Genomic DNA, 6,000 nt, shown 5'->3' with positions numbered 1-6,000 from the left:
ATAAAGGAATTCAAAAACGATATGTTCTGAATGAATGAAAAACTGTGCAAAAGGGAGTTAACCTTCCCTAGGGCCCAAAACGGTGGAACAGGGGACAGGATTCAAGCTGAGGGAGCTAGGGAATTCATGGGTAGGGCCGAGCCTGGGGGGATCATGCCTGGCTCTAGGAGCTGATCATGGGACGACCCCGGAACACGGCCATATACCTTCTGGGACGGAATACTTCAAAACCACTGACCCGATGTAATTTAAATTGTAGTAAAATGATTTAAAGTAAGAATATGCAAGAGCTCTTCAAAGGAAACTTAATTTTGCTGCACCCTTGTGCATCCTTGTATAACATTTACACTTTTCCATACACATTGTAATCGCTTGGTAGACAATTTCTCAGAGACATCGGGCATCGTTCACTTTAACCATTGCCAACATTTCAACATGTGCAGGCTTCAGACATGCCCGTCTACTGCTGACAATGTCACAAGTTTTACTAAAGAGCTGTTCACTGGGAGCAGACGTGGCAGTTCCATAAAGGTATTTAAATGCCAATTTAGATAGTTAGGGATATTTCAGCATGTTCACCCCCCACCATAAGAATACATCTGTGGATGGAACTACTATGTCCTCAGACAAGTATTTATAGAATTCTTATATGGTTTCTATTTTTGCTTTGTCAGCATCCTCTTTCTGTTTGGAAATCAGCATCCAGAAATCAGAGTCTATTTCTTTTTTTAGGCCTGCACTCTAAATCTCTTCTGCCAGATTCTGTATTGCCCATAAGCTGATTCGTTTCTAGCTCAAGATTCTTTATGTGCAGGTCAGCTACAAGGGCTTCTTCAAACCCATAAGATTTGGACCTATGGTCCAGAATTGTTGTCTTGCCCAAAACACTGTGGTGTTCAATACTTTCAATTCGCACAGATGCAATGTGTTTTACTGTTCTGCAAAGCAATCATATTACAGAATCATGGCTATTCTGAGTAGCCCCTTGCGGAGAATATGAAACATCAACTTCACAAATACTCACATCCTCATGGTCATTTTCAGGGCCACCTGGTCTGGCTGTGCGGTCTTCAATTATAGCAGTCAATTTTGCCTGCACCTCTGCTATGATCAGATATGCATGGAGCATGTGGCATAGGCCTGCCCCATTACTTTTCAGTGGCCGTTAAAAAAGCTGTCAAATCTCTAAACTAACTTTTAAGATATCTGCCTCCTGTGCAGTGACAGCCTGTGAAATGCTGTGTGTGCAGCTTGTAGCAGCGCATGCAGCAGCAGTGAGTGCAGCATTAACAAGATCCTGCTCTAACACCCTCTTCCCCATGTCGTAGATGCTATTGCTCCTAGTAACCATATCAATTATCATGTTGGTTTCAGGCAGATTATGCCTTGTTTGCATTTCCCCCAACAAGGTGGCAGATGCAGGACTTTTCCTAAACAAGTGTGCTAATAGAGCAGCACTTATCAAACATTCTATCTACAGACCGTACATCTTTAATTTCTTTGGTTACAATTGGGTGGCAGCAGTGCCCCATACAAAGGATATGCCTCTCTGAGATGCCAAGAAGATTGATGGCTTTCAGAACATTTGAGCCATTGTCTGCTGCGAGGGAACAGATCCACTCCAGGGGAATTCTACACTCCTGAAGAATTACTGAAAGCTGCTCTGCTATGTCTTCTGCAGTATGTTGCTCAGGGAAAGACCTTACCCCTAAACAGAAGTTTTTCCTCCCACCTGTGGGCCATTGAAGTACATGCCCAGTCAAAGGGAAATAAGCATTATCAGCATGCGACTTCCACATATCAAATGTCAATGCCACATGGTCTGCCTTACCCAACTCCAATACCATGTTAGGTTTTAAATCTTTTTGTATTTTTGGCAGAATAGAATAAGTCAACACCTTCCTGGAGGGAAGGTCATAATTACAATTTAGCTTCCTGACAAAGTACTCAAAGCCTGCATTTTCTATAATAGACAAAGGCTTGGAGTCTAGAGCATGCTCAAAGTCTTCTTTCTCTTTTGGTTTCATTTTTTTTGCATTCAGGAAATCAAACATAGACCTTTGATTGGGCTGTGGTACACTAGGAGCATGTTGTGCTCTAAACGTAGCATCTTGGTAAGCTTTATGCTCCTTCTGAAAAAGGATATTGGTAGATGGGTGCACACATTCAATGTGCCTGAGAAGGTTGCTTAATAATGATCCTTTTCATCGTGCAACACTTGCATTGAAGTCAACATAGTCCATGCTAGAATCACTGCCAACAGAAATATATTTCTCATAATGTTCATAATTTGGGTGCTCCATGTACTCATTGCTGTGAGCACATGTGTCGGCAGACCTTCTTTGGGCATTTAGGGCCAAAACGTGTTGGGGCAGCTCCCTGAGAACCTGGGACAGTGTTGAGCTGACTGGGATAATTCCTTCCCTGCTCTGATTCTCTGGGTACCGGTTGGTCCAACGCTATGGGAAATGTTCCCTCAACCTCAGAATGATGCTCTTGTGGGTACTTGCCAGAAAAATCTGCTGCCATGGAAAGGGGTGAAAAAACTACACATGAGATGGATACCTCATAAAGGCCAACGTCGTAAAACAGTTATGTGACCAGCCAAAAACTTTCAGTATAAAAAAAAAGGGAAGGGATCAAAGACCAGCACATATAACAGTTGTAATGATCGTAGCATCTGTAAACTAACAAAACAAAATTGACAACATTGCCAAGCCACTTGTACAATCACACACTCACAACCCCACTTAAGAACCTAAGCATATACGTTTCCCCGCAACTACAAGTACTTTGGAGCCTAGCTGCAACTTAAAAAGGAGGCAATTTTAGGCATTTGCGCTTTCCTTACCTGATCCAACGGGTGCTGCACTGCCTGTAGTATCCATGGCACTGTTCATGTGGCTGCTGTTAACCATTCCAAAATTAAACTAAACTGCCTGTAACTGCTTCAGCAACCACTCCTTGTTCCCTTCTGGTCTGTAATTAGAACCTCTTTCTAAAATGAAAGACATACCTTAGGATAAAAAACAGTCTGCATAAGGTACAAATGTATTGTGCAAGTTATTGGCTAGACATAAGAAGCTACTCACCTACTATTACTCAGCACCTTTTTTGGATTACCTTGCAAACATGCAAGTCAACCCCCTTCCATACACTCTTGGCACAGAAACCACACAAAAAGAGGACATGCTACCTGTGCACAATGATAAACATGTATGCTGATGAAGACCACTGCTAGGGTGGGAGGAGGTTACCACCAGGGAATCAGTGATGACTCCATCAGATTCATAACATTACTTTATGCCAATCACTGTGCATTTTGCATTTTTTTTCAGTGAACCAGGTGAGTGCACCAGACTGTATAGACTCCTGGGCCTTGTCCGGCCCCATTTTGCACCTCTAATTCAGCCCCGGCCCCGATGAGCACCCTCTTCCCACCCGATCCCATCCCGGCTTCCAGTTCCCTGTATGCCTCTGCTGCCGCCTCCCAGCCTGCCCACTTCCCTGATTGGTGGGTTTATCCGTGTGTTGCCTGGCCCTTAGTCCGGCACAACTCCCAGCTTGCCTGTTTTTTTTTTCGGCGAAGCAGATGAGTGCACCAGACTGTAGAGCCTCCTGGACCTTGTCCAACCCCATTTTGCACTTGTAATCCAGCCCCCAGCCCTGTTGAGCACCCTCTTCCCACCCTATCCCAACCCTTTTCCACTTCACTGTGTGCCTCTGTGACACTGTGATATTACTGTGAATGTTAGCTTGTGTCGCACCTTGGAGAACTGCTCATGCTGACCTGAATCACATCTAGAGAGTGCCACACTGTGATGGCACTGTGAAGGTTGGCTTGCACCACACTGTGATATTACTGTGAATGTTAGCTTGTGTCGCACCTTAGAGAGCTGTTCATGCTGACCTGAATCACATCTAGAGAGTGCCACACTGTGATATCACTGTGAATGTGAGCCTGTGCCACACTGAGATGGTACCGTGAATATTGGCCTGTGCAGCACTCTTAAAGAATTGTTCATATTAATTTGAGATAGTACTGGGAATATTAGCCTCCACTGCACTCCTATAGAATTGCTCATATTACACTGAGATAGTACTGTGATTACTAGCCTGCGCCGCCCCCTACTGTCTGAAGCCCAGGCCTCTCTTCCGCTCTCCAGGAGCCTTATTTCTAGACGTTTTAACTAGAAATAAAACGTCACACCTTAGGGAGCTGTTCAGATTGACCTGAGTCACATCTATAGACTGCCACACTGTGATATTACTGTGAATGTTAGCTTGTGTCGCACTTTGGAGAGTTGTTCAGACTGACCTGAGTCACACCTAGAGAGTGCATGTTGGCTTGCGCCGCACTCTTAAAGAATTGATAATATTAATTTGAGATAGTACTGGGAATATTAGCCTCCACTGCACTCCTAAAGAATTGCTCATATTACACTGAGATAGTACTGTGATTACTAGCCTGCGCCGCCCCCTACTTTCTGAAGCCCAGGCCTCTCTTCCACTCTCCAGGAGCCTTATTTCTAGACGTTTTAACTACCGCCTGCCATTATTGAAACCTAATCCTTTTCCAGTCATCTGGGTGCCTCAAATCCAGGTGTTTAATTACTGCATGGCATTCTTGAAACATAGGCCTTCCTCCCGTTACCTAGGAGTCACTAAACTAGCTGATCTACTCACTGCCTGCGATTCTTTGAAACCTGGGCCTCTCTCTTGCTGTCTAGATGTCTCAATTTGAGACGTTTACGTACTGCTTGCAATTCTTTGGTAGCCAGGCCTCTAACCAAATATCCAGGTCTGTCAATCTTAAATACCATTAGCCCTCTTTGACTCCCAGGCCCACTATTGCTAACTTGGCATAGCAAATGTAGGCGCCTAATTACCATCTGCCCATATGAGAAACACTAGCCTCCTTCCCTTTTTCAAGTGTGCCACATCTTGGTACCCAACCACTGCCTGCCACTCTAGGAAACCAGGTCCTCCCGCCGTTGACTAGATTTCAAGGAATTAAGGCGCTTAACTTACTGCTGGGCTGCAACAAATCTAGATCCCTCCCCAAAACCAGGAGAACCGACATCAAAGAATCTCAATTATAACATTAGTGAAACCTAGGCTCCCATTATCTTGTCATTCAATAACTCTGGACATTTTATATATACCACATTAATTGAGTCCTAGGCCGCCAACTGACTGAATGGACAGTTCACATTCGATATCATCCAGGCATCAACGAAACATAAGAGGAAACATCAATACTATCCTAACACAAGACATGAGAGGCGGGCATTTGCCCTGTGAACTCTACACCGAGACCAACTCCCGCCACTGAAGACCCACAATGCCCCACGCAGAAATGGTCGGCAACAAAGAGAGCTGGAACATGGAAAAACTAATATGGATCCACAAACTCAACCTCCCCCAATAGGAGCGGCCTTGAATTCAGAACACACCCCGCCAAATACCACTATCACCAGAACAAATATCATAAAAGAAAAATCTATATATCTTACACCATACCTCGCAACAACCATAGAGCCTCAACAACTCATGACACTGACATCTTGAGACAAGCAAAGAATCCCCCCAAACAACCGGAAAGAAGAAGGGAGTACCCAATAAGAGATTGGCAAGATATCAACCCCCTCACTCCTTACATCACAAGAACAGAAAAGCACTATCGATTCCCACAACATATCATACACAACGAAGAAGCACTAGTAGTCAACAACCCGACCACAAATCTAACAGACCGATTCAATGAAGAAGCAGCCTTCATTGATCTTCAACCAATCGGTATCAACAGAGAAGCATCACAATTGAACAGCCCAACTATCAATCTAACAGACTGCTTCAATGAAGAAGCAGCCATCGCTGATCTTCATCCAATCACCATCAATACAGAAGTACCCTGATTGAAAACCCACAAACCAAAACAAGGAGCAACAAATAAACAAAACCATACCAAAAATATCCATTACATTCTAATCAACGCAA

Source organism: Ambystoma mexicanum, chromosome 8 (genome assembly GCF_040938575.1).
Source record: "Ambystoma mexicanum isolate Mex_15411 chromosome 8, UKY_AmexF1_1, whole genome shotgun sequence".
Lineage (NCBI taxonomy): Eukaryota > Metazoa > Chordata > Amphibia > Caudata > Ambystomatidae > Ambystoma > Ambystoma mexicanum.
The sequence above is the reverse complement of the archived record's forward strand: the minus strand, read 5'-3'. Positions refer to the sequence as shown.